A 26,851-nucleotide genomic window follows, 5' to 3' on the forward strand; every position below is an offset into this window, starting at 1 on the left:
CCCTTAAGCATCAACCGGATTCAGGGTGGAGTGAGGGCAGAGCAGAACAGTGACACAGAGGGGTGTCACTCTGTAGCCTTCCTGCACTCCAGGCAAACAAGACAGTCTGTCAGCCTTGCATTGCACAGTCTCTGCATCTAAACAGGGATCTTCCAACCTAGTAAAGATTGGCACAGATTGTCTACAGATTCTCCCTTCTTTCCTTTCCTACCCCTTCAATCTCTCATTGGAAACTCTTGCTATTTTATCATGTTTCAGCAACTTGTCATCTACCATTTGCCAACAATTCTTCCTATAACCTTTAAATAGCATATGTTAAAAGTGCAGGGTGTAAAAAGAATCCTAGAGTACAACAACATGAAATGAACCATCAGTTGCTTCTTCACAGATCAAGGTAAAAGAAGAACCAGTTAATGTGTGATAAGAAGCCGAGGTGTAACGTAAGTGCACAAGGAACCCCAGATACCCATCCCAGAGTTAGGCTACTTTATGACCATACTTATTTAAGAAAGGAAAAAATTACATCTCAGCCCTTTTAGTTTGCTGTAACCCAAACCTGTGCTTTAGGGCACCTCTGTACTTGGCTGTACCAGGTGATGTTCTGGGAGACACATGGTGATGCTATTTGTTTTGTTGCAGGGCTCTGACACAGCATCTTTCCTCCACAGAGTTCATCCATGACTCCTACGTACAAGCCACAGCCTTGAGAATGCCTGGCAGTGCCTCTGAAGGCTTTATAATGCATCCATCAGCTCAGGGGTAGTATTTCTTCCCTGTCATTCTCCCCTCCACCAGTCTGTGCTTATTTTATACTCCTTCCCCATGAGCTCTCCTATGGGACAGGGATCCAGCAGCCAATGCAACAAAGCCAAACTTTGACACAACTTCCCGGTTAGTGTTAGTTCTTAGCACACGTCCAGCTTGCTCCCCACTAGCCAGGCACCAATTTAACTTCACATCTCCACTTGTTGGTTGTGGTATCAAACTTCTCTGAAGACCTAAGTCCTCCTTGTCCTTTATCACCAGTTGAAGAACACAGATCTCCCACCACTAGGATATCACTCGAATCTGTCAGGGTCTTGGTGAAGATCACTGCCTCTTAAGTTGATGCAGATGGCAATCCCATCACTAAATTCCAAACCTGGATCTTCATTTACTTTGCTGAGAAATAATGTCCTCATCAAGTTCTAGGTTTGAAGGACTTCTTTTTTTCCTGGCAGAGGATCATCAAAGTAACTCTGGAAAGTAGCCAGAATGTGAACAGCTGCAAAGCAACAGGCTTTTAAAAGCTGTGTTATCTTATTTCTCTCTTGTTTGCTTGCCCCAGCTTTTCTGAGGGGGTTGTTTGTTTCTTTTTTTGAATTTTGGGGAAGTGGGAAGGACATCGTTTGCTTTGCTTTTTTTTAATCATTGAACAGATTGAAGGTGGTTCCCAACAAAGCAACAATTCTCTTTGAAACTATTAAATCAAACTGTAAAATCCTGCAATCCCCCAGCAGGAGCTCTTGACTGTCGGACAGTTGGGAGCCTTGTGTAATGCTTTTCTGGGGTTTTATGTTTTTTGGCAAACAATGATTTCCCTCCCTGTGTTTTCCTGACAATAGTGCAATGCGCTAGGGCATGTGCTGCTTTTGTGCACTCAACTCTTTGCAGTTGATAGACTTCACTCAAATATTGCAACTGTGACTATCAGGGCAAGTGGGAGGACTGTAGAAAGGGAAGATACTTCCTGAAGCCTTAATGGAAAGGGTTTACTCCGAAAACTCTGAAACATGAGCTACTGCATGTACACATGTAAAATACCCTGTAGGTGGGATCTCACTATGCTTTCAAGGTACAGAAACATGATTTCATGACTACACGAAAACCCACATCCTTTCAATGCTCTGCAAACCTGAAATTATGACAGAGATAAGTGTGCTGTTATGACTGGAGCCCTGCATGCCAGATAATGCAGGCAATGCTTTGTCTCGGTTTGTGGCACACTGCAATTTCCTTTCCTTGGTATGATGCCAACATAGTGCATGTAGACTTGTCCTTAAGCTGGGCTTACACCCAGTTTCCTATGCAGTTGTTTCAACTAATACAGACTTAAAACCAAAGCAAACAAGTTAACAATGAGCAGAACATTCTTCTCCCTGTAGCAACAACTGAATACCCAAACAGCGCCCTCGGTCCTCCACCTGCCTCTGTACTCCACGCCCTATCGAAGGAAGGTGCTGGGATGGGATTTCAGCTTCCCTCCTGCCACAATCAAAGGGCACAGCTCTGAGAAACCTGCTCTCGCTGACCCTGCTTTGAGCAGAGGGTTTGGATGGGATGATCTCCAGAGGTCCCTGCCAGCCCCAACTATTCTGCAATCCTGCGAAATTACAGCAGGTAGGAGCAGTGCTGTGTGCCAGGCTCAGAAGGTCGTGCAACATGAAAAAGGATATACATGAAGACACCACCATCTCTTCTTTCCCGCCAGCCAGCTGTGAAGTAGCAAAGGCTACCTCCTAATTTTCCTGTGAAATGCCTAGTTTCTGCCCTGAAGTTTTCTCCCCTGCCAGTTTTCTGCCCTGGTTTCTGCGGCATGCTGAGCTTAGGGGGCTGTCGAAACACATTAGCTGCCAGGCTGGCGCAAAGGGGCATTCCAATAGCAGTTTCCCTAAGGGCTCTTGAGGCTCCCAGTGAATTGCAACAGCGAGGACCCTTCAGTTAAGTGTCACTGACATTTGAATGGCAAGGTGTTGGCGATGTGGGCACTACCAGCTCAAGCAGAGACCTACCACTGACTTCTTTACAACTGTGTTTTTCCCCATTAATTCAGAAGTTCTCCATTTTCCTGCTACACTGTGATTTGTTGCTGTGTAGGCTACTTGCAAATAAACAATCAAAAGAACCAGCCTTTGATGGAAGCTGCTAAGCTGAAGGCAGTCGACGCTCTGACGAGAGAGCACAGCAGTGTTGTTTCTCAGGTTTGATGAGGTGGGATCCCACTTAGGGTCAAGTTGTTCCACAAGGCTCCACCGGTTTCCTTCTGGCCCAGGAGTATTTGAAGTGACAGGCTGCCAGTCCCAGGAGACAGAGGTGGACCACCATCAAGAGAGCCAAATTGAAGGGCCATTATGACAGAGATTAAGCCCAGGTGCCTTTCCTGCCCTGCTTTTAGATGCAAATCCATATATGAGAATAGCAAACGATGGTACTGTGGTGTTTTAACCTCCGCGGCAACTAAACTAAATCCAAAACAGAGCACTATACCAGCTACTAGGAAGAAAATGAACTCTATCCCAGCTGAAACCAGGACAGGTCCTCTGGATAAGAAAGGGCCAGGGATCTGACAAATGACAGAAGTAGCATATCAGCAGGTCATTCAGTGCTTGCCTGTGAATGCCTGGAGGGGCTTCATGCTAAAAAAAAATCCCTATGTTTTAAGAAAGAAACATTTGTGGACATTTGGCTTCAAGCAATGAAAATCCTTCTCCAGACTTAGTGTCATCACTTGTGGAATTCAGGTCTGAACTCCGGTTTCCTCCAACTGCTTCAAACGCTCCAAGGATTTCTGGGAAACCTTGTAAATGGATTTTGGGTAGTCTGTTTAATTGTTTTATGCAAAATAACCTGGGGTTAGGGGAAAATGCAAAAGAATTTTTATTTTAGAAAGTCCAATAGCGTCACAGGGCAGCTCTCTGGTAACGCACCGAGTGCTCAACCAGGGTTCTGTTTTCTACCACAAAAAGCAGGGATATCCTCTCCATGCTGCCTTGTGACATGGGGAGACACTTAAACGGGAGGATCCTTCTCAGCTCTGTTGAGGGACTCCATGAGTTGGCAGCAGCCACCACAATGCTCCAGTGCTAAATTGTTCTTAAAAGGTCTGATTTGAAAGAGCAAACACAAGGAGTTAGGAGTAAAGCTGTCAAGGCCAGGTGGCTTAACAGAAGCCATCATGAAGCCATCACAGTGTTCCTCAAAGCTGCATGAAGCCATCTCAGTGTCCCTCAAGGCTACCTCCATGCTCTATTGGTGCAAGGGTCCAACAGGTAACAAGCAGAAGCAAATCTGCTCCTTTTCCCTGTAAAAGGCTTCCTTTTTACTGAATGAAGTGGGAAGAATAAGCTTTTCCCATGCCTAGCATATCATTGCTAGTAAAGAGGAACTGAGCCAGATTCAGAGACCCAATCCACAACCAGCGAGCTGGCTGGAGATAAGGGAATGGGGAATAAGGTCCAGAACTCTGCTTCTGATTCAGTGGCAAACATCCAAACCAGCTGTCCCGTGGTTGGTCAGAGCACAGAACCTCTCTTTTTAGAGGAATTTGGTGCATTTCCTACATGCATACACCCATAACTGACAGTCACAGCTACCCAGATTATTGTAACCTAAATTCTGCCTCCTTGAACCAAGCATTTCCAGGATGGCTGTCAGCCTTGAACAAGGGATGGGGACACAGGTGGAATTCAGGCCAGGTGAAATTGGGCATTACCATCTCCATCCCTGTTTGTGCTTTGCTGTGAGCTTTTGTGATGCTGCTGTTGTTCCCGAGACTCTTCCTGGCAGGAAGAGGCAGCAAGAGAGTGCAAGACACAGAGGACGTCCTCCCTCCGTCTCTCACGTGCAGCTCTGCGGCTGTCTCTCTCACAGGCGCTGTTCCCATGCAAGGCTCCAGTGCGGATGATCTCTGATCCCAAGGGCACAAGTGGAACGGCCTCAGATGTGGGAAATGGTTTACAACCAAGTCCCTTATGCTCAGGCAGCCTACGATCCCCATGCTAGCCCCAGGGGCTAGACAGAGTGCAGGGAGGCTGAACGAGATACTTCCACCACACTTACTAATTGCTGTGCCCTGCTGAGCCACCGCAGCCCGCTCCATACGCCGGGAGCTGGCGGCCGCTGGGGTTTCCTTTCCTGCCGGGGAGGAGCGGATCCTGGTGGAGCCTTGCCGGGGAAGGACATGGGTGGGTTGTGTCCGTCCACCTCCAATGCTCCTGCGGCCCAGCCGCCCTCCACGCCGCTCTTCTGCTTCTTCGATTAAAGCCAGAGTGTGACGTGCATCAGGCGCCGACCGCACGAGATGCCAGAAAGGGTCTGAAGTGAGGCCAGACAGAGGAAATGGCTCTTGTGACCCTCCCAAGAAGGAAGGAGGTGCTCCTGCCTGCAGCCCCCGGCACCGTGGTGTGTGGCCGATGGCTGGTGTTGGAGCGTGGTCCCACTGGCGGCTGGGAGGAAGGAGGAAGGGAAGGCATTTACCTGTTTGCATCAACACAGAAGTATTTCCCTCATTTTCAAAATGGTGCATTTCATCTGCTGATCTCGAAGCAGTTGGGAAAGAAGCGTTATCTCTCCCACCCAGCAGATAAGGGGTTACGATCTGGCCAAGGTCGCTTAGCAAGCCAGAGCCACTAGTGGTATAAGTCCGGTTTCCAAATCTCCAATCTTCAGCCAACTCTCTGTGCAGCTCTGACATCCCCTGATGAATGTGTGAGCTAACACTAATGATGAACATGACTAGCGAGGTAATGCGGATACTAGTTTAGACTCAGAGACATAGTGGATGCCATTTCACCCACAAATAAAATTCTTTATTCAAATAAATCCCTTCTTTTCCCTTAGAAGAACTGATTCTCCAAAACTATGTATTATCACCCTGCTTGACTTCTTGGGATTGGGACGTGGCAAAGAGGACAAGGGACAGGGCAGCAGCTGCCTGTGAGAGGTATGGACTATGGGAGAAATTCAGTTCTTGCAATTTCAAATCACTCTGTCGTGTTACACAAACGTGAGAGGTGATTATGGGAGAAATTCAGTTCTTGCGATTTCAAATCACTCTGTCGTGTTACACAAATTTGTATTTGGCGAGCGGATCCAGGCCATGGGACAGCTCAAAAGCAGCTGTTCCGAAATACGACTTTGGTGATGTATTTTTAAGCATCACTACTTGGGAGGGAAGGAGGAAGAAGTCACCAGTTTCTCTTCTGCTCCCATCCTGCTGGAGGGGGACCGCACCCAGAGATGTGGAAATATTTCAGGGGCTGCCCAGGACAGACTGGGTTTGTTCAGGGGCTCAGGCTGCCTTTTAGCCAGACTGTGGCAGGTGCACAGGGCAAAAGAAAAGCTTCTCTGATGAATGGGAATCAAAGTAGAAAGAGAAACTGGTGAAATGTTAATGCTGCAGTGGGACAGGAAGCACTTTCTCTTCTCAAGAATGGTTACAGGGCTCGTAAAGGTCAGGGTTTCTTTTTTAGAGCCTTAAATTTTGACATTTGACCTGGCAAGGTATTGCTGCTGCCACTGGGAAGTAAGAGATATTCTGGTGCCCCTTGAGATAGTCAATGGCAGCTTGAAAATTTGACGCTGGCATGAACATTAACGGCTCAGAAGGGAGCAGGCAAAGAGAACAGGAGAAAGCAAATGAAAGAGGGAGAAGAAAGAAAAGCCACAGTTTTTGAGGTTTTCTTAAGGCAGACCTTGCGGGCCCGTACGGTTTTTGCTAACGCTTGGGCAAAGGCAGTTACGTAAGTGTAAGTGATTCAGCACAAAGAAACCATCTGGAGACGGCGAGTCCTTCCCCTCCAGTGGCAGCGGCGACGCTGACTAACAGAGTACGTCAATAACACAAAAGCAGTATAAACAGCATGGCCATCCCTGTCACAGCCCTTTCCTCATAGCCATGCTGCGCAGTGACTGTCCCACAGGACACCGGTGGCTCTGGGGAAGGTGGAGGTGGCATTAACCCTCTCTTAACTGGCATCCTCCCCCTGAACATCCCTAACCCGCATGGGGCACAGCATAAAGCAGCTCTACCCCATGCTGGGGGCTCTCAGCCTGTTTTCTCCACAGCAGCAGTTTCTCACCTCTGTCTCCTAAGATTAAAGGCTGGATACTCCTGAGCAGCAATGTAAGTGGCCTGCTCGCGTCCAGCCAGAGAGCAACGAGGCATCAGAAAAGGATGTGAATGTGGCAGAGCTGTGCAGAACTGCAGAGCACAGCACTGAAACCGGACCCGAGGCTAGTGGGTCCCCACATGACACTGTCTCCCACCTAAGAACAAGCAGGAAAGTCTTATTTCGAAGACTGAGCAGCACGTTATGCCCCTCGGCCATTCTCCCCATAGACTATTTCTGAACTGCCCACATGCATGGCTTCAGTGTACAGCATCTATCGGCACTCCTTCCCGTCCCCTCCGCATGGTACTTAATCTAATAAAGAACGAACCTATTTTTCACCTCACACGAGTAACCTAAAAGGAAACACATTCATTTCACTCTGTGTATGCTGGAGTGACACAAACAACTTGAAGGAGAGTCTAAGTGGCAATTATCTGCAATCATGGTTATATCATCGGTGTTTGAAAGACACTGCTCCTGGGGAAGTCCCGCAGCTCTATCATCCCATTGAATCGGTGACAACCATATTAGAAATACATAACTGTGTGGGCAGGGAGAGAGATGGAGCGCTGGCCATCCTTTATTTCTATCTTGTGTGACAAATCTCCAGTAACTTTTTCAAAAGCAGCCTTGGAGCTGAAGTCCCATTTTCAAAATTGCCTTGGGTAATCATAGATGAGTAGATGTTACTTGATGAGAGTAAGACTGATTCTTTTTCCCTTATCCTGCTCACCCACATCAAAGGGTGGAGCACAGAGGTTTGTGCCAGGGCTGATAAATACTCCCAGGGTTTACAGGGCTAAACCTGTGCAGAAAACGCTCAGCCTCACCACGGCTGAGTTCACACTACGCTTTGGTTTCCTTCATCAAAGCAAAGTGACAGCTGCCCGAGCAGCGGCTGGCATGCCGAGATGCTGCATACAACTGATGGTATCGCAGGCAGACACAACACAGCCCTGCAGCAGGCAGCGACCCGGTTCTGCAGCGCAAACAGCATGAAGGCAATGGCCAGGAATCCATGGGTGGAGCGAGCATTGCACCTGGGTAAATACAACCACAGCAAGAAGGCCTGTTTTCCCAGGGCCCGGCTTCGAGTTGGTAATTGCACCACAGCAGCCCTCAGGGGCTTTTCTGCTTTGCTCTCTGGCAAGCACCTTCTTCAATGAGTGAGCAAATGGTTGGCATCTGCCACGGAGATATAAAAAGACTGCCCTGCGAGGTGGAGCTCGGCTTGTTGATGATCTCATGGTTTCAGTCATGGTGACCTGCTGCACTTGATGGATGCACCCCTTCCTCCAGTGCCCCTACCCTTGCCCTCCTTCATCAGCAGCTAGTTCTGTCTTCAGCTGAGTTTTCAGCCAGGAAGGCTGGGATCGCCTAACCCATCCTTTCCAGTGCAAATCTCAGCTGCACACAACACAACAGCAAGACCTGTCCTCCTGGCCCCCAGAAAGGGGGCTGGAAGTGAGACAACCCTTGCAGAAGTTAACCAAAGGAGAGCAAAAGCCCAGCAAAACCTCTCCAGGAACATGCAGAAATGGCAGGGGCAGAATGTTAAAGGGAGACCGCATTCTCATTTCAGTGATTTATTTGCTGTAATTTCCCTGCTCTTTAGGAAGGGCCAAATCTTACCTCACAGCATCATGACCCTGCAGCAATCGCAGGCTGTGCTGTGAAGCCCAGCTGTAACCTGAAACCCCGTTTAAAAATGGATGGTCCGTCTGCAGGAATGACAGCCCTGGTATTTACGAGGGGTTCAAGCAGCTCATCTACAGCCCTGTGATGGTCTGATGTGGAAGGGCTTTCAAGTTTATTGTATTTTAAATCAGTTGCATAGTTATGGCAGCATTGAAATCTGAAGGCCTCCAACTACTTATAGAGAGTGACCAGCAGCTGTGTAACGTTGTCTGATTCCTCCACATTTGACCCTGCGATACAAGGGCTCACTGCGATGGTGAGAGGACAGAGCAGGGCTCAGGATCACAGGAGTTTCCAACTGCATGCCAAAGTGGCCAATGAAGAACCCGTGATGTGCAATGAAAGAGTGGTTTCTGTGGCACGGAAATCCATCCAGAGGGAGTCCGTGTGGAAATCATAACTGCGCTTTTCATAAATTACTGGAAGTCAAATGTTAACAACTTCCATGTATAGAAGATAAAAGGTGGAGCGGGTGAGATGCACACATATATTCAGCTCTATTATTCTCACCTCAAAAACCAGTCCAGCCAGCCCTTTAATCACTCAGCAGCTCATCTCTAAATTGTCTCTATTATTAACAATAAAGTGCTTGTTATCTGCATTGCCGTCCTTTGTAGGAGCTGTGGATGGGGATGAGGATGCCTGCAGTGAGAGGCATGGCACGGCACAGGCATGGGACGAGCAGTGCGGGGAGGGGCCCGTCGTGCCTCTGCTGCCCTCCTTGAACAGAGATGCTCAGGAGGAAGGACCGAAACAGAGTAACTATGAGCCAAGGGGTAAAACAGAGGGGACACCAGCATAGGAAACCGTGTGCTTCTGGGGTGTCCCAGACTCTTCTGTCCAGGGAAGAGGTGGGCATCCCATCGTCCTGTACAGGGCAAACACAGCATGAAAAACTTTCGGGTGACTTCTGAGCACAATATACCCATCCCTATGTTTACACTATAGCGGAGGAATCCTCCAGAAATGCATAAGATGACCTAACAAGTCTAGTTTCTATTAGTCATTTACTTGCAACAGACAGTAATTGGAACTCCTGGTTAAAATCACTGGGGATTTCCTCAGGCAAAGCCATAGCTTGGACCTGGCTTTGCTGATGCTGTAATTAGCATGTGTACAGAAAAGTACCCATTAGACAACTTCTCTGGCCCAATTTGCATTGACGTTCATGATGCAATTGCCTCCTTAGCACTGGCTTCTTGCTTCTTGTATCACAGAAGAATGTGGCATTCCCCGATGACTCATGCAAGAAGCAGGGAGGAAGGAAGAAAGTTCTCTGCAAACACAACATTTTTTGTCATCAGCTGAAGGAAGGAAATTTAACACGTACTTAGGGTTAATGAAAATGGGAGGTTTTTGCAGGGGATGCAGTCACTTTTAGATTAGGCAGGATGACTCAAGACTAACTGATAAATATAACACAAAATGGCGTTATACTGCTACTAGGCAAGGATTGCCCTCTTGGTGCAAAGGCTGTGTCTTATCCTTTGGGGATCTAGCCCCGTTCTCTCACCCTCTCGGTGGTGAGGCGTAGTGACCTAGTGGCAGTTGTCTTACAGACATCCTGACAGCACTCTAGGTAACAAAAGGGTTTAATCATTAAGTGAAACTGGATCAGGCTGAGGTTCAGATTCCTGCTGCAGAAGCCAAGAAATGACAATATCTGGCAGTTGTGAAGCATCTTCTCTCCAAACTCCTGGACACCTCTTGCAGAGACATTGCCCTCCCAGGCACCGCGCACCTGGCAGGCTCCATTTTGCAGGCAACCGCACCGAGGCACCGAGATGTGAGACAAGTCACCGCAGCGGAGCGCAGACCTCAGTGCTCTCCATTTCTAATCTGGGTCCTGCATCGTAGATGTTTGTCACTGCGGAACAGAGTGGTATTTTCATGCTGTATTTCTTCCTGCGGCTCAACAAGCACCTCACATAAAAGCCTTTGTGCTTCAGAGAGGATTGAGGTTTTGAGGAATTACATACAAAGCCTGAACAAACATTTCGGCACTACCGAGTCGCATGTGCTTCAGTAACAACACAATCTCTACCCAGTGGTAATATAACCCAGACTGCTTTTCAGGGACGGCTACAGACACTGGAGACTGGGGGCATCTCCATGTTACTCCAAGGGTGCCTTGCATAGCAGGACAACTCCAGCCCAGATCTGGACCATGGATAGGTTTACACCCCTAATACGGCCAGGGTCCTGCCCAGGTCCCAGTCCTGCCGGGCTCCCACCTCCCCGCAGGAGGTCTGACTGCCCTTGGGGCATGGTGCAGCTGCGGGCCCCTCCGCACGTCCCCCGGAGCTGCTCATGGCAAAACCATCTCAGCAAAGCGGCGCTGACGCTAGCCACACGGCACGCGCTCGTGTTACCGCAGGCTCTGGAAATAGCGTGGCTGCAGCAATGCAGGCCCGTTTGCCGCGCTGACAAGTGTGCGTGATGGACAAACCAGGAGAGGTGAGCCATGCTGACCCGTCCCTTCCAAACCACAGCTGCTGGCTGCCACGTCTTTATTGTGGAGACCCCCCAAGATAATAAATAAAAAGCAAACTAAGAGCAGCAAAACTTCTGGGAGCAATGCTGATGCCAAAGCCCAAGCAGCATCCCTGGTGCCACCCAGGTACCCAACCCCTTCCTGCGGCTGTCCTCCTGGGAAAACGCCATCTCCCCACTCGCACCTCGCAGCTGCATCTCCCGCTTATCGCCAAGGCCATTGCCGCGCCGGGGCAGGGAGACGGCTGTCCTGATTTGTCTCCACACCTGTCAGACACACTCACTGCAAAGGCACGTGTGCTTGCAGAATGACAGAAACGCCTGCTCCGCACCCTCCCTAATTGCACCTTGGCAGGGAACAGAGCGGCCTCCAAGAAGGAAGCAAGCTTGCCGTTCATTTTAGAGGAAATCATCGCTCTACACAAAGCTTCAACAACTCGGGAAGGAACCTGGGGGCTGAGAGGAAATTGTGAATTATTGCTTTATATAATCCTGCCTTGTGCCAAGGATTGGGGGGGACTTTCCAAACGCACAGGCTTATCTTGGTATCTTCTACAAGGAAGAGGAGGAAAAAGATGCTTCAGGAAAGAACCTGGTTGCAGAACTTAAAATGCCCCAGCTCCAGAAGGGGAGGGATGGAAAATACGGGAAATAAAGATGGTGTATTAAGATATGGACATCAGGCTGTCTTCATCTGTTGCTCATCACTGGTTTTCTCTGGGCACCTCTATCTACAGGTGGAGGCTCCTAACAGAAAACATATTAAAAAATGCTTTTTTTAAGCCACCTTCTAATTCTTTCAGCACTCATGGACATCAGAAGTTAAAAACCCCAGCTAATGCCAGCCAGAGAACAAGCAGGCACTACCCAAGCATGTCTGCCCCAATTTCCAAATCGAGATGCTGCTCTCCCCAGCTATGGCTTTTATTTAAAAAGTAAGGCATTTGGCAGGGACTCTTCTTGGCCATTTGATTTGTGGCCCTTTGAGGGATGCTCACAAGCATCCATACGAGCTCTTTCTTAAAAAAATGCAAGGAGAGATTGCCACGTTTTTCCTTGACTCCAGCAGAAGTCTGCTGGGAAACTCTAATTTCGCCATGAAATAACTCAGTCCTGGGCTCCTGGGTGCCGGACGAAGCCCCGTGAGCTTCGCTTCATTTCTACACAGCATACAGGGTGGTGTGGGTGCCATGGTGCCTGATGAGAGTGCCTGACTCTGAAACCTCCAGAGATTTTTTTGTCCCTGCAGCCCTGAGCAGAGCTAAAGAGCTGCAGCAGGCTGCTGGAGATGGCTCTTTGCTCTGGCTACATGGCTGAAACTGGGTCTGTCCCCTTTCCACCATCAGAGCACCTGCTGGGATCGAAGAAACACCTTCCTGACACGTTGGGAGAGTTTGGAGAGGCATTTCACCAACAGCAAAGACCACTCCTGTGCTCAGAGGATGCAGTGGGCAAAGCTCATTGCCAGCACAGGAAAGGTAACGTATTCTGGTCCGCCAGCCATGCAGGCTCCCACATAGGCATCGCGTTGGCAAAACACAGCACCTATGCCAAGACTTCCCTCTGCGGTCACTGTTTGGACCAGCAGCTGCCAGCTCCTGGCTCCCCACCTCCAGCTCCATGTGAGCTCCAGTGCTGATCCCAGCGGAGTGAATGTGATATGCGGCTCTCTGCTCCCAGTTGGAGCAGCTCTGCCAGCATGGGTCCTTGGGGGTCTCCCACTGCCCCAAGGAGATGGAGGAAAAGTCTTGGCAGAGGCCAGAGGCCGCTGAGGATGGAGGAGAGGAGGAGATGAAAGGTTTCCCCTTTCCAAACTCCGATAGCAGGAAGGGAAGGGCTGGTAGGCACGCTGGAGGGGTCACAGACAGGGATGCCAGAGGTGCAGGTCGTGTGCAATAGGAGAGCAAGATACAGACACAGGCACCGAAGCACAAACAGAAGAAAGCAGTTGGGAGCAGCCAGGGGCTCAGGGACAGTGCTGGGCAACAGCATCGTGGCTTAGCTCTGGAGCTGGGAAATCCTGCAGACTGCAGGGCAGAGCTGGAGTGCAGAGGCACAGCCACCGCTCCCAAGGAGACACAAGGCAAGGCAATGCCTGCACAGCATGATATCATGACAACTTTCTTCATTTGCTTGTTTGTTTAAAACCAAACCACAGAATTTTGTGCTGTCTGTGAGCTGTGACAGCGTACCCACTGCAGTGATTCACATGAAAGCCACTGCAGTTAAAATGACAGTGAGGTCCTGAATGCATCTGCAGCTATTTGGCTTATATAGTCATCTTCCTCTCTCTCTATCACACACCCCCACACCAACTCACGCAGCTTGTCCCAGTGCTCTAGCAGGGATAGGTAACCCAAGGTCAGCTTTAGGCCACCTCATGACTATCATTGCATTTGCACTGGCTGGAAGGGGAGACAGGAGAGAGAAATATTGGAAGCAAGACTGTAATATGCAGTACAGAGCAGGGACACCTCCATTCAAAACCAAGGCACAGGACAGTCTGATCCTGCGGGCAATGCTGGAGTGAGGAGCACAACACCAGGGACATCCCTACTCCTGCTCCGCTCCCACTGCGAGGGGACACCAGCACGGTGCAGGACTGCTCTGCAGTGCCCCGTGAGTGGAGATGTGGCACTTTTCCTACACTGAAGGAAAATAAACACTAAAGACAGAAACAATCCAGCTGTTTATGGAGCATCTCAGGTTTGCAGTAGAAGTTTGCTCCCATGACAAAGTCCCTGGCTTTTCTTCCCACTCCAGCAGTGCGAAGGAGCCATAAAGTTGCTGTAATGAGCCTGCTGAAAGTTTTGGCTGGCAGGGGAGAATACCTGAGCAGCACAGCACAGGTGTGACATGCTCTGTGCCTTCTCCAGTGCTGGGCTAGGATGGGACGTGACTAGGGACCGGCTTGGTATTGCTGTCTTGTGATCCCTGGCCCTGAGACTGGCAGAATGAAAAGGTGACACCCAGGGCCAGGATTTGTTGGATTTTTACTGGACAGGAGGATCAGTTGTCTCTTTCATTCCTCTCCAGTGCAAACCCCCTCCACATCCCTTCATTAGGTCTGAATGCCCTGTCTCAGCTGATTTATTCAGTCATCAGCAGGGACCGGGCTCTGCTCACTAGCATAATTTGAACACCTAACTTGAGCTACTAAAATCCTTACTTGCAGTTTGCAGATGCAGCGAGCTTTTCCTTGCATACCAGTTGCTTGCGATGAGCCAGCTCTTCCTCAGCATCTCCCATCCCCAGGAGAAACCAAACCCTGCACAAGGCATTGGCGACGAGGGAAAGGAGAGTCTGCCGAGCAGTCTGCCTTCCCTCTGAAATGCTCAGCTGAGGCAGTGCTCAAACAACACCTCCCTTTCTCTCTTGCTAGCCCTCCCGGTGAATTGGGTGCTTGTTCTGCCTCGGGTGGAAAAATTCCAGCTCCAATTTGTCACTGGTTCCCACTGCACAGCCACCTGTCTCAGCTGGCAGGGTCTGAAGCTACCTGGCACGGTGTGCTCTCACTGTGCTCATCGCTCGGGTGATTTGGGTTTAAACACCACCCTACTGCCCTGTGCCAAGACCTGCCCCATCACCTGCCTGCTCCCTGCCCGGGTCATCTTCCCAAGGTGCTTGCTTGTGGGGCCAGGGCTTCCAGCACTGGCTCTGTCAGGCAGGAGGGAAGAGTAATGATTTGAGACAAAAATATTTCATGCCATTTACAGGTAAAAGCAGAATCTTTTAGTTTGGTTGAGGTTATTCTTCCCCTGCTCTTCCTGAAACTGGAACCCCACTGCAGGAGGTGGCATGGTGCAAGGCGGAGGAGACCGTCTTTTAAAAATAAAACAACACTCACCTTCCCTGCTCTGGGAGCATAAATGAGGCTGGCCACTTGCCTTGGACAACTCCCCCGACACTGGGAACAAACTGTGCATGCATTGCCTCTCTAATGGCCATCCTCTCTCACCCACGGTTCCCCAGCATTTCTGTATCACTGAGAAACTGTCCCCTCTCCCTTCATCCTGCCGCCTTCCTCCTGCCAGATCTGCTAAATCAAACTCATACTGGCTGAAAGCAGACAAGGAAACTACTAACGTAGGAGGGAAGAGGCACCAGTCAGGCTGCCTGCACTGAAATGCAGAACCTGCTGTCATGGCATTTTCCAGCCCTGTTTCTTCTCCTGCAATCCCTTCCCAGTTTCTCCCTCCTCTTCCACATGGGATCCAGCCTCTTGCTTTCCACCTTGAGTTTCCTGCTGGTGCTCGAGTCATTGTCCCTCCTAGGACCGATTTCTCATCTCTATTTGTTTCTTTGTCATCTTTTTACACTCTCCTTGGGCTATATTTCATTTTGCCTCTGTTCTGTGGTTGCCTCCATCTGTCCCTTCAACCATTCTCCTTCGAGTCCTTCTCTTTGTCTCTGTTTTTCATCACCAGTCTGTACTGTATTTATGACTTTATTGGCAGAGTTGATGGAAGCCTCCTTCCAGACACAGGCCCTCAGTAAGCTGCAGTTGTCCAAACCTATGCTAAAAAAGTTGGCACTGTCCAGTTTTATCATTATCTTTCCCCTTCTGAGTTTTGCATGTTAAAGGGAATTATTAGGCAGAGAAAGAAAACATCCCTGAAATCACTCTGACTTTGATATAAGCCTTTGGCTTTGCAAATCATGTCAGAAAGGAAAATCCCCAAAGCTCTGCCATCGAAGTGTAGCAAACTGAAATCCTATCCTGCAGCCAAACAAGTGTGTCCAAGTGTACTGCTCAGTGGTGGCTTGCCCCCAGCACGGAGGGTTGGAGCCAGCCCAGCCTGAGACCAAACCCAAGCATATGCAATGCCAGCACCCCCTCTTGCAGTCCCTCTAAGGTCCAGGGGGACACTGGTAGGGAGACCTTGTTGTGCCCCTAGCCAGCACTTCTGCACAGCCCCACACTTCACTTCAGACCAAAAATCCTTTTCCCCCTCTCCAATTCATTCCTGTCTCTCCTGGCCAACATCCACAAGTCATGCCTAGTAATCACAGCCCCCCCGGCCCTGGCCCTGCTGCCACTGGCTCTGACTCGGAGGCTAATCACGCCACGGCTCTGCGCCCTGACCTTTCCTTTCTGGGAACAGCACACACCCCTCGCCTCCCATCACTTGACTCTCACCCACTGCCAAGCGAGGGGCAACCCAGCCGGAGCAGTCCGGCACCCTGCCCCTCTCCCTGCCTCCTCCTGCCCCAGCCAGCCCGGCGTGGCGGCCGCCAGGGGGTCATCACCTCCTGCTCCGGGGAGAGATGCCCACAACTGTCCCTTACAGTCTGCTAGAAAATGCCAGCTGAGGGCCTGCGAAGGAGGGGCTGGGATTGCAGGAGGAACAGCCTGTACATCGCTCTGCTGCCGGGACAGGGAATTGTTCATTCAGGGCTGGATGACTCTCCTGGAGGGGTTTCCATGCTATATCGTGGCGGCAGCCAGTGTGTCATCACCTCCTGCTCCGGGGAGAGATGCCCACAACTGTCCCTTACAGTCTGCTAGAAAATGCCAGCTGAGGGCCTGCGAAGGAGGGGCTGGGATTGCAGGAGGAACAGCCTGTACATCGCTCTGCTGCCGGGACAGGGAATTGTTCATTCAGGGCTGGATGACTCTCCTGGAGGGGTTTCCATGCTATAAATAGGTACCCTGAGGATCCCCTTTTAAGAAGGGTCTTTCTCTGCAGCACGGAGCCTCAGAGGGACGGCTGCTTTTACATGAGCTGAACAAACCATGCTATGCAGTTACTGAGGAACGGCCTTCTTGTTCTCAGTCACAAAATGTCTTTCTGTGGTTCTGCTCCCCCTTTTTCCTCCCATGTGTCTTCCCCCTACAGCTCCCCTTTGCCTCAGCTGCGGTGCCGGTGCGATATGAATTAACTCCAATAGCTGTGGATTGTGCCCCCAGCTTAGTGCCTTCCCTGCTTCCATATCTATAACTGTATATACTTATACTCTGTATCTCTATATTTGTATCTCAGCTGGAGACAGCAGGACCTCCAGGTTTGGGTGGGGCTTGCCTTCATTGCCTCTCCACCGCCACCACCACTGACATTGCTCAGGGCCCCATCTCCCACGGCAGGGAGTGTGCTAACATCTCAGTTGTGCAAAACCCTGGCAAGTTCACAAATTACTCCTCTTTCACGAAGCTGAAAAGAAGAAGAGCACAACCTGTGCTTGCCAGGAGAAGACAAGGGGAGGGGTGTCTCTGAGCCACAGCACTTCAAAGGGCTGGTCCTGGTGAAAGGCGGGTCCCTACCAGCACCCATCGCAACCCAAAGCAAAACGCCATCCAGGGTAAGACACTGCTCTGATGTCTGTGCTAGAAAAAACTGTCATGCTGAGTAACACCTACCCCTCCAGCCCAATCATGAAAGCATCTCTCTTCCCCTCCCACCTCCCACACCGAAGACCTCTGTAATCAGACACTGACCCTGCTACAAGCAGGCTTTCAAGATCATGCAGAGCGTTGACCGAGTCCCTGTCACGACCAATTTCACGAGTTACCTTCCAGCTTACACCACTGCATCTGGCACTGCAGTCCAGCTCAACAAGAGCACAGGAACAGAGTAACACACCCCCCAACAGAAAATCTGTGACCTGATGGTTTACAGCACAGACATCTTTCATATACAGCAAGCTGGGTGGAAAGAGGTCCTGCTTGAACTGGGCTAACTTACACAGAGCCTAGCAAGGCACCTGGGAAGGCACAGGGGCAGGAAAGGCATCACAGGACCCAGTACAGCAAATCTCCCTGGGAGACCATCCTAAAACCCAGCCTAGAAAGTCAACATCTCTCCATAACGAATTGCTGGGCTGCTGCGAGGGTGTTTCTCATCTGAGCACGAGGGAACTATTTCTTTCTCCTTTTCTTTAGCTACAAAGCTGTTTGTACAGCCCTTCACACTCAGCAGCTCTGCACTCCAGCTTTTGAGCCTAACTTGTCTCTGTAAAGAAGGTCCCATGCTCAGCTAGACTCCTGTTGAGGCAGAGTATCACAGTAGTATCTGAGTTACAATGAGGTATCACAAAAGACCTACAGTCAAGGCCGATACGGATTTATCTCAGCATCGTTCTCTTGTGGGAGGCTGGCCACCATGCTGACACGCTGCACCCTCTCTGAAGCCACCACCAGCAACGTCGTCTTATTTTGGTAAGACACAGACCTTGGCCGAGGTCCCAAGCAGAGGGCTGGAAGAGGGGGGGTGACAGCCTACGCCTGATCCCACCCATTCCCAAGCAGGACAGCCAGGTGAGGTGAATGGAGAGTAAGAAAACATCTGAACAGAGAGGAGATTCCCCAGTGAACAGGTATCTATGCAGCTCCTCCCCGCTGCTGCCCTGCACATAGATTTATAAGGGCTTCCACTACCTCTGCTACATGCAGACACACTTCCTTTCTCTAAGTATGTATAGGAAAATCAGCATCTCTCTCACCCAGCCGTTTGCTTCCAGGGCCAGGGCTACAGAAACTTATCTAGGGCTTCTGCTCCAGTTTTGCTCAGGAAAAACTGCCACTCATTTCCAGACATGACACCAATACAACAGAACAGGAATTTCAGGCTTTGGAGCAGGGACCCTGCAACCCCATGGATATTTTGCACTGTTTTCGAAGGCTTCTTCAAGGCTGACAAACCAATTTGCTGCCCACACGCTGCAGCCCATGGGACCTCCATCCCACAGCCACTAAGGAGTGTAACAGCCTGACAGGCACCCATCGTGGTAGGCACCATTTGATCTGATGCCACTGGGCTTGGGAGGTAGGAAGAGCAGTAAGGCTTTGTGGGTGATAAGAAATGTTTTCGGCAGTGTGGTCCTTGCTTAAGCTGATGGCTGCAAAATATCAAGATGAGAGCAGTCCTCACCCAGGGATGAACAAGCATTTTCTTCAGCCACAGAGAAAAAAAAATTAAGGAGGGATTTTTCACACTCGCATACACTTAAGAGGAAAAAATATTTACATGAGGGAGAAAGGACTTGGCAGGGGCTTCTCAGAGGCTGTTTGCTGTTTATGCATTTCTCAGGACTGGGCTGAGGCTGCGGAGCTCAGCGGTGGAGCCTGACCCCCCCCCCCCCCCCCCCCAGACCCTCCGGGCCTGGTGGGGCTGCGGAGCTCGGGGGTGGAGCCTGCCCCCCCCCCCCCCGCCCGAGCCCACCAAGGAGATGGTGCGGGTGGGGAGCACTGTCCGCAGGGCTGGTGAGAGATCCTCTTGTCGTTGCTCCTGTTGCCTACGCCTGCAATGAAGTCATGTCTGCGAGACTGCAGGTAGTTCTGGCAGCAGCCGCTGTGGTTTCCTAATGCCTTTCCTTTGCCATCGCTGGAGGACCAGAGCCAGGAGGGGCTGCTGAGAGCCTCAGGGCAATCACCAAAGGTGCTGTGAAGTAGGGACTGGGCTCTAAGCACCTCTTAGGATCAAGCACCTTTCCATTAGATGGAATATGAAATGTTCTCCTGTCTGAACGTCCCGTTTTAACTGGGATGGGGGGAGCTGGATGGCAGCTGAGGCACCCCCCCCAGATGCTGAAGGTCTGACTCTGATTCCCTCTTCAGGACCCCTGCAGTCAGCAACAGCTTGTATTTCTAGCTGGGGCTCTCTATCCCTTGAAAGCACAAAGCTACAAACCCATAAATTATTATAATTTGGACATCTGCCGTGTTTTGGAAGTGACTGGTATAATCCCTCCCTGTCCAAGCTGCACAATGACTCCCCGCTGTTGTTTCTGGAAAGGAGAAGCCTCAAAACGTGCAGGGCACACACTGGCCTCTGCTGCCAAGACTTTCATCATCATCCTAAGTGGCATAAAGAATGCAAAATACTTGTCATTGCAACACGCTGGGCTGGGATCCTGCTTGACATGAACCATGCTCTTTCTTCACCCCCAGCTGAAGCAATAAGAGCACCAGGAAAACAGGGCTGGGCAACAGGTAACAGAGAACAGGCCAGGAGACTGGGATACTTTTCCAATGATCCCCCAGAGAAGCTTTTCCAATCCTAATTAGGAGATAAAACAACCTGGGACAGACAGAAGTGACCTACCACACTGTGCTCCCATCACCCCTGTTCCTGCAGGGCAGTTTACCCCATTACACCAGCCCAAGCGCCGAACACTTCAGCACGGTGTTTGCACTGTGCTGAGCCAGGACTAAGGAGCCCTTCTGAGGTCTGTGGTGCTCATCCCGGGTGAGGTAAGACCTTGCTAAGACAGCTGAGATGGAGCAGAGTCATTATTCAGTCCTGCTGCAGTGCCAGCGTGGGGGCTTGCTTCTGGGCAGGAGCAGAGCAGAGACAGCACCGGGCTTTACGGACGAACCCTGCACACATTTTGCAGTGTTTCACCTTTCCCATCTCAACGGTCTCTGCACTGGACATCTGTGTTTCCTCCCAGTCCCAGGGAATGCTGGCACTGGTGACCAGCAAACAGAGGATTAAAGCCCCCAGCTGTACTGGTCCGTGCTTCTGCAGCAGCCCTGCTCTGCCACAGGAGCACGGGAGCCATCCAAGACTGCCACTGTTTCAAGTCCAAACAGGCAGAAGAGCAGGTGGATTTTTAAAAACCACTTTGCCTGTGAACCCTTGACATAAGAGGTGAAAACCAGAGAAGCCCTTTTAGGGCAAGGCGCTGAGCACCCGCAATTTCCTCACCGTTGCTGGGGCTCAAAGCGCCGCATAAACTAATGAAATTCTCGTCCACTTGAGGAGGCTGCGTGTGCCTCCCCGCCAGCACCAGGCTATTCAGGTGGGGTTTTTTAACGAGCCCTGAAGGATTCACTGGAAGAGTCCTGGAGAGTATGGGGGAAATACAGCCAGCAAAACAGCTTTAAGCAAGGACACTTGACTACAAGCATACAATAAATACTCTTTATTTAAACACAATGTCAATCAATAGGACCTGCAATAAATACTCGAACTTTTGAACATACAGATCTTCATCTATGTATCTACCTTACACAACAAAACACCTTTACATTTCCTTGTTTATATACAGATCTATGTATCACTGTATATAGATAATGGAAATATATATACACACATATACATACATATATCTAAATATATATGCACTTGTGCAAAAATGACCTTACCAAGGACAGTAAACAAGTAAATATCTCCCAATCCACTCTCGCTGGCACTGGCAATATTGCACTGAAATTCAGTTGATGCTCCTGCCATTGGGAGGTTGAGAAAACAGGAGAAAAACTGAAATTGCATGCATGGAGAAGCAGCAAATCCACTTTTTTCACGATGAAGAACGCTTGTAGAGGCTCGATGCGCCCTGAAATACTCCGCTTGATTCATCACCCTTACACACAGCAATTCCAGCAGATACCCACTGCCAAATCCAGGTGAATCAGGGTTGTGTCCTGCTCTTACAACACTTACCAAGAGAGATAACCTCCTTCCAAGTTCTGTGTAAACTCCAGTTTCGAGCGTGCACTGCTCTGTCTAGACCCAGGCTGTGTCACTAAGACCCCGAGGGAGTGTCTGTGCTCCCGACTGAGCTGGCTGTACTTTGTTCTGCGGCAAGCAAACACGAGCCTCAGTCCTTCTGCCCAAGGGTGCAAGAGGGAGCGGTTGTGCCACAGGGTCTGCCCATGCCACCAGCTGCAGCTTGGGCCCTTGAGGAACAGCTGTAGTGCATCTCCCGAGAGGCAGCACTGGGTGAAATATTGCTGCCCTACTCTGTAATATGACAAAAAGCACCTACATGTCCCCATGGGTGCCCCACGCAGCTGGTCACCCCACAGGAATGTCTCTGATAAGAGGGTGTAGCTACCCCAGCTGCCAAATGACGGTGTCCTCACAGCCTGGGATGTGTATTCATTGCAAAATGTTCTCTTTGCCCCTAGGAAGAAAGGTTAGGACTAATGCTCGCTTTCAAAACAGCTCCAATAGAAAAATAACAAGGGAAAGAAATGCTCAGGCTGCTGGGTTCAAGTCTCAGAAAGAGCCAAGCTTTCACATTGAAAGAGACTTTGTTGCACAGGGAGGAGATGCCAAAGAGTGGCTGTGGTCCTACTCATGGACCTGAGAAACCAAGCACAAGTGTAAAAACAGTGATGAAAGGAACCTTAATCCTTGCAAAACACTAGTCTCAGGGAGCCTGGGGTCACATCACCTCTCTGCCGAGAACAACATCCAAAGCCAGCGTGACTTTTCAAAACAGCCTTTGCTCATCTGAACCTGAAGAACCACCCTGGGTACCGCGCACACTGCAAACCTGAAGCACAGACACTGATACTGTCCTACAAGTTAGCAAAAGATGTGGGTCAGCCGAGGTACGAGGTGCTTCACCAGGGCTGGATGCTTCTGCAGAGGCAGCTGGGGAGGAGGAAGACTGGGGTGATGCTAGTGAGCAGACCAGCAGGCACCTTCCCCGGCTCCCCCTTCCCATCCTCATTGTCCAGGGACACAGCCAGGCACTGCCACGGTCGGTCAGGAAACCTTTGCTTCCCTGCTGCTTTTAGAAGGATGGCACTTTCTATCTGCTGACAGAGAGCAGAGAAGGCAACGTGCAAGATAGGACATCCTCCCTCCTGCCAGAGGAATGAACATGCTCATAAACCCATCTCCTTGGGAAATGGATTCATCGTACCAGTGAAAACAAACACTCAGAGGCAGAGGACTGGCAAAGGGAGGGGGACAAAAGCCCTTCCCTTAGCCAGTGTGGGTGTTTGAGACTCCTGGCAGCAGTATTGTAACACCAGAAGAGCAAGAGATGCTGGGAGATAGATCGCAGCCTGCTGTTTACTCTTAGCCAGCCCTGTCAATACCCTCCCCTCTACGGCAAAAACATGTCCCTTATAGTAAATAAATACATAAATAAGTCCTTTGAAAAGCCCAGCAGCTGTGACGTGGGAGAGCTGAAGAGCACGTTGTGTGCCTGCTCCCTCTCCGGAGAAGCTGGGCTCTCCTTTCTACACTACTAATCCCTGGTCTATTTTCAAACATTTGGTTGCATTTGGTAACTTAAGTCTCCTCCCTCACTCTCTGCCGTACCCACTGCCTTGGCAGTGTCCTTAGGCCAGGGTCCCACCTTCACCTGAACCACAGGGGAGGCCACCACGTGTGGACCTGGCTCCACAGGCGAGGCCAAACTCCGTGTGCCCACCCCAATGCCCCATGGCAACGTGATATGCACTGAGGGGCAATGCTGCACGTTAGGAATTGCTGAACAATTGGGGATATGAGGCACTCTGGGAACGTCCAGTCCTCAAGAGATGCTCGAGTCAAGCTCCCAGTGGGGACCTGCAATCAGACCCCATCCCCTCCGCCAGCTCCCCTTACACTTCCACACCTCCCCAGTGCCGGAGCAAGCAGCAGGTTATATTTCAAGGCCTGCGCTTCCCAGAAAGCAAAAGCTCTCCAGGAATGCTCCCAAGAGGCAAAGGAGTGACATAACTCAGCAGCTCTCGATACTCTGCATGTTTTGGAGGACAAAGCAAAGGCAGCCCCTGATGTGGGCACTACAGCTGCCTGAATCACAAGCAGAACCTATGGGGAGGACAGTATTTTGTAACAACACAAAAGCTGCGTTTGTGACGCTCGTCTCGACTAAGACTTTAAAAGCAATAACAATCTGCCCAAAGTGGCTAAAAGCAGTGAGTGTACCGCAAAGCTACAGTTAGCTGTACACACTGACACCCGGGGGGTGGACAGTATCCCACCCACTTTGTGGCAGAGGCGTAAGGTAGAAACCAGCAGCACAGAAGGTAGCCTGCTCTGTTTGCAATAAGAATTTGGTATTTTGTCACAGTGATTTTCCTCAAATGAAGTCACCACTGTGTGTTTTATCAGATGTATTTAACCTGAGCCAACTCTCTCCTAATGTAAAATCCTAAGTACCCTAAAAATCAGTTTAAGCAGCTAGTGTCCCGATGTCAATGCTCCATTTTGTAAAGTCTAGCGTGTATCTATAAAACTATCTTTTTATTATAAAATATTTTAACAGGCCAAAGGATTCCTTTACACAGCTTTTCTTTTTCAACCATGGAACAGGAAAGGTTTGTCAGGTTCGGCTTTGGTGGTGCTATAATATTTTTTCCTCCAATATTCCTCTCTTTCGATTCCAGCTGTCCCCAGAACTGTGCAGTTTGTATTTCACCAGTTTTACTAATGTTGCCTTAGAGGAAAGAAATCAGTTCTTCAACACTCAGACTTCATTGCAAGCCTGAGGTTTCCTAACACTGTAGCTGAGCATTGGAGTACCGAGGTCAACCGCCCAGTGCAAACAGCCCAACATCCCCTGTCCCTTCCACATCCACGTACTCTGGATGCTGTAGTGTTTCTGCCATTAGCCACGTGCTCATCTCTCAGCTTTGGCTACATACAGCCGCAACATCTGAAGTATGAACATAGCCAGCCACTCAAACAGAGCAATTATTTGGACAACAAAGTCCTGGTCCACAACATGTGCTACTGAAATGCAAATAATTAATAATAGTAAAAATACAGACAGCAACTGAAGTGTGGACGCTGGATTTCTTTGTGCCAGAGGCTCCTGCCCCAAAGCCGGTGGTAGTTTGGCTGCTGAGCCTGCTGGAGGCTGGCCTGACACCCCGTCAGGAGCTGGCTATCACTGTGGGACACCTCCTCCCTCTGTGCCCTTGCTACCTGCTAACCCATGCTGCCCCTGGGCGCTGCAAAATACGGCAAGTGACTGGCAAGATTAAAAACGCAGGAGATACAACAGCACAGGAGATATCAATCGCTAAATCAAAAGGTTAATTTTCACTTCCCCCTGGATGCTACATAATAATCGTGGCCCGCACCAACCTAAAGTGTATCTCTAGCCCAAGAGTGTGTACCTCCACCGACTCCACAGCACACTGGCCTCTCACATTTCAATCCTTGTACAATATGAAGCAAGCAGCACCTGACTGCCGGTCCTGGTCCCGCGCTGGGTGTCCTCCTGCTCGGACAGCCTGTTAATGTTTATCTGAGGAGCAAATGTTTTTGCTGACCCGGGGCCTCACACACCGCACCATGCCATCGCACCCTTCCTTTGCTCAAGTGGCTCATGCTCAAACGACTTCAGGCACTGCTGACAACCCCACCAAGGCAGCAAGTGAGGGCACTGACAGGCACAGGCATCAAAGCAGACAGCGAGAGGCAGGAGGGAAGGGCTCTCAGGGTCCCCGGCAGAGCTGGCTTTGCAGATCAGTGGGGTGACCAGCTACCCGGGGTGTCCCGGAGCTGGAAAGGCAGCAAGTGGAGCTGAGCCAGCACCCGTCACAGGGCTAGAGGAGGAGAGTGCTCTTAAAGCTGTTCCTCCTTCCCAGCACCCTCTCCAAGCAGGATGGGGACCATTTTGGGAAAGAAAGAAGGATACCCCAGCCCCACAAAAGCCACATGGAGCTTTACCATGAGGGGTGTGAGAGCTCGAGGAAGAGTTGGTCGCTGCCCTGCACCTTGCAGCAGCCGCAGCAGCAGAGACCAGCGGCAATATCTGCCCCCACACTGCCGTTCCAGAGGAGATTCCCCTCCATCGCTCCCTGGGGCTGCCCCTTTCGAGCACCCGTGAGAGCCAGGGCCACACGTGGACTGCAAAGAAGTGTCGGCAGCCAGAAACCCTGCTCCATTCCCCCTCCCAGCCTCCGACCTCCCCAGCTTCCTTGCAGCGCTGCCCCAAACCCCTCTGCCGCCTGCAGCAGGGGGTAACAGCCCTAGGGGACTCAGCTCTGGGTCACCCCGGGTAGCTGATCACCCCACTGATCTGCAAAGCCAGCTCTACCGGGGACCCACCGATCCCCAGACTGACCACGACACGTCCCCAGCAGCAGCGCAAGCAAAACCCCCGAGGTGCAGGGCAGGTGTGTGGAACTGCGGGGGGGGGAGAAGAGCCCGCGCACACGCGGTGCCCCAGCATTCCCTCGCGGGACGCCACGGCCCCACGGAGCGCCGATGGGTCCCGTGAGCCCCGTTTCCCCCCCGCCTCTCCCGAGTGTTTCTGAAAAACCCCCGCACTTGCACATCCTCCCGCCCCTCGGATCTACCCTTTCGCACAGCAGCCGCTGGGGAAGGCAATGGCGGGGGGAGCTCCACTTCCCACCCCGATCGCCTCTTTCCTCGAGCTAGGGACTTGGAGAGAGCAAGCCCTCGGCAGCAGTGCCGTCCCCGTCCCCGTCCCCGTCCCCGTCCCGTGGCGTCCCGCAGCCCACACCTGCCCGCCCCTGTCTGCCGCCCCCCTGACAGCCCTGCGCGCCCGCCAACCCCTGCAACCCGGGAACAAAATGCAAAGCCTGCCGCAAGGGGAAAAACACCCTCAACAAACAAACCAACCGACCTACAGCCGTCCCGCGGCCAGAGCCGTGCTTCCACTCCGCCACAGAAAATGAAACGTCTCCTCCCCTCCCACCGCCTCGGGCTCACTGTCATTCGAGGCTTGAAGTTAAACAAACCGGGCAGTTTAAATGCTTTGGTTGGAGCCTCAACAAAAGGATGGTCTGTAGTTGTAGCAGCATTTCACCCAACTTCCCAGTGCCACATTCCTGAGTCCCACAGTCACTGTCTGGGCAAACAGTCCATTTATTTCTATTATTATTTTTTCAGCAGAAAGTCCTATAGCACTTGGCAAAAAAAGCATTTGTTGTTTCTGGGCGTTGTTTAAACTGTCCCACTGACGGCAATAGCCGCGGACCCGACACAGCCCTACCGAGCCGCGCTCAGCCCCGCTCCTAGCATCCCCTCCCCGGGGATTTTGTCGCAGGGTGCCATCTCCGCACAGTCCCCTGGGCTGGACAACACCGGCACCACCGCCCGGGGCTGCCCTCCTGGTCGGGGAGG

At 50.9% G+C, this 26,851-nt stretch overlaps 1 protein-coding gene across 2 annotated transcripts in view; it reads right to left on the minus strand.

The window, feature by feature from the left end:
- The window catches only part of ADRB2 (adrenoceptor beta 2), a 37,289-nt gene that overhangs the window by 8,751 nt on the left and 1,687 nt on the right, over positions 1-26,851 (minus strand). The window lies entirely within an intron of this gene.

This window comes from Aptenodytes forsteri, unplaced genomic scaffold (assembly GCF_000699145.1).
Source record: "Aptenodytes forsteri isolate BGI_AS27 unplaced genomic scaffold, ASM69914v1 Scaffold54, whole genome shotgun sequence".
NCBI classification, from domain to species: Eukaryota; Metazoa; Chordata; class Aves; order Sphenisciformes; family Spheniscidae; genus Aptenodytes; species Aptenodytes forsteri.